This window comes from Rhinichthys klamathensis, unplaced genomic scaffold, assembly GCF_029890125.1.
Source record: "Rhinichthys klamathensis goyatoka isolate OS25496 unplaced genomic scaffold, OSU_Roscu_1.1 h1tg000011l_1, whole genome shotgun sequence".
Taxonomy (NCBI): Eukaryota; Metazoa; Chordata; class Actinopteri; order Cypriniformes; family Leuciscidae; genus Rhinichthys; species Rhinichthys klamathensis.
Window position 1 is genome coordinate 2,526,671 of NW_026606564.1, and position 2,827 is coordinate 2,529,497.

Genomic DNA, 2,827 nt, shown 5'->3' on the forward strand with positions numbered 1-2,827 from the left:
CAAACGCTGTCGTAGCAGCGATTAGCATTGCGAAACAGAACGCTCGTCTTGCTAGTGCTAGTGCCTGACGAAAACTAAAGAAAACCCAATGCTAACCGAACTGGTGACAGGAGCGTGTTAGCCAAGCTCCTAAAAATTGTATGGGAAACAGCTGGGAGGAGGAAAACAAGCAGAAATCCTCACCTCTGTATAAAAGCCTCGCCATTTAACATTTCTTAGTCACGTTCATACGCCTCTATAGATGAGACGCCGAAATAAGCCGCTGGATTTAAACGCCCCCTGCTCACTTTTTAAGCAGTGCGCAATTTTTTTCAAGTTTTTTTTTGTTTTTTCCCATGTATCCCAATATAAATGGAATTCTCTGCGCATCATATCCTCCCGGTGTTAATGTTCCTAAAAATTGCTAGAAAGTTAAGTACATCTCATGAGAACATGCCTGGAACATATTTCATCTCAAAATAACCACAATTTATTTATACATATATATTTAATTTTTTCATTTTCATTCAAATCAAGTACAATTCTCCATGTGTTTCGAATTTGGGGAGGTAGGCTGGATGTGCTTAATTGTCATGAAAATGACACGAACAAAACAAAACATGTTTTCTTTATCCAAATCTTTGGGTGAAATGTGACATGGCATGTTCTTATGAGTTTCACTTTAATAGTTGTGCTACAACGAAGGTGGAAAGTTCTAGCCTGACGTCAGATTCACCAGAGAGGAGACAAGCGGCTCAGCTGAGAGATCCTAAGCTAACGCCTAGCGGCGCATTTCAGATCAGGACTGATTCAGGAGATCTTCAACAGCATGAAATAGAATCACTACGAGAATTCAGTTTCCTTGTCGAGGAGAGGGAGGAGGCAACAAATTTAGCATGGAGAAAGACGACATTCTGGAGAATTTGCTCACGCGATACGTTTAAAACCTCGACAGTAAGGTTGATGTCGTCTCTGCGCACCTCGACGAGTGCTTGAAAAAGGCTGCGTGTGCTCTTTCACGAGCAAGAACGTCAAATAATGACCGTGACTACAAGTCATCGTAACAAAGAGAAATCATCTATAATCACCACGGGTATAGCACAAAAACCACAAAAGATTACACATTAAGAGGTTGCACCCAAAATTGGAGCTGTATATCATAGTCGGTCTCAAGAGACTAGAACAAAATGTCACGCGTGAAGAATGTCATCACTATAGGAAGACTTCAAATACTCTTGTTCTCTTCATTTACAGGGCCTTGTTTGGAAACGGTCGCTGTGTAGGAGCGCGTTTAAGCCGAAGCAGGTTCATGAAGGGTTCAACTCGATGGGCCTCGATTCATGCGACGTTCGAGTCGCATTAAAGTCTTCTCGCCTCATTTCTACAGAAATTCATGATCGTCTCTAATCGTCTAGAGTTGATTCCAAACTAATTTAGAGTTTATAAAGAGAAAGAGGAAACTTAAAAGACATTAAATAGCTCGTCTATAATGAACATCTGTCTGGATTTTGATTTAAAGGGATAGTTAATCCAAAAAAAGAAAATTGTCAGAATTTACTCGCTCCCCCCTTCATGTCTTTCAAATCCTGCATGAATGACATTATTCTGTGGAGCGCAAAAGATGATCCTCTGAAAAACAGTTTTTGTCCATTTTTTATTTTATATATATATCTTGTTATACAGGTTTGGAACGGCATTAAGGCGAGTCGACGACGACAACACAATGTATTATTGGTTTAACTATCCCTTTAACAAATTTCTCACCAAAGCAAATTTCGAAAAACTTTTATCAGAGTGTCAAAACTGTAACGCACTCGTTCAGCGCTACGGGACCCGGCGTTGTTGAAACTACGCACCCTGGTGTGTTTCTTTGCAGCAATTTAGTGGCGAGACCCGAATATGCAAACTCGACCAGGAGAGCCAAATATGCAACTTCACAGAAGTTAGGGAAAACTGATGAAATTATTTCCTTAATAGGCTGTAATCTTACGAAGACTGTGGCACTGGGAGAAACAAAAATCATCCTGACCACAGAGCTCTGAAGAACACAAGGGAAGTGAAGTGTTGCACCTCCTCGACTAAAAAGCACACACTCATGGAAAACATGGAAAAAAGTGCCCTTTTTTTAAAGACGTCTGTTTGCATTCTATAAAACAGAATGCTTTAGACACGTGTCATCACACATTTACAAATTCCTTAACAGTTATATAGCCAAACCATAAATTAAATGAAACCTGACAACTGAATATATATATATTTATAAAGATATCTCTCTCTCTCGTCCCCCTTGTGTCATCCAGAGCCCAATCGAACTGCCTTACAGCGATATACTGCCACGGTTGAGCGTCATGTGAGGAGACCCGTGTTAACAGTCCATAAAAATGGATTCATAAAAGGTTCTCCATGCTACTTTAAACCTGGTGAGTCAGATCATATTCAAGGCTGCAGAGATCCAGGGAGAGTTGGAACGTTTCGACAGAGTCCCGACCGCACCGTCGCAAATCAGCGACTTGCCCCGATGCTACAAATAGTGCGTCCGATTCTCGTTTGTATTCCACTCGTTTGCGTCGTCCTGTCTGTGCTAGCTTTTGGCTTTGACTGTCCTTTCTTGATATACTGGGAACACAACAAAGTAAGCATTATTCAGATGCCCTGGTTTCCAGGCGATGAGAAGTCATTAAAACAAAAAGCTCATTCACAGAACAAAAAGAAAGAAAATTTATATCACGGCAGATACTGCTCATTTTCTAAATAAAACAACAGAGAAGTTTGTGTCGTGCATGCATGTAGCAGCATGCAGGTGTGTGCGTGTTCGTGTGTGTGGGTGGGTGTGTGTCCCTCATATCAG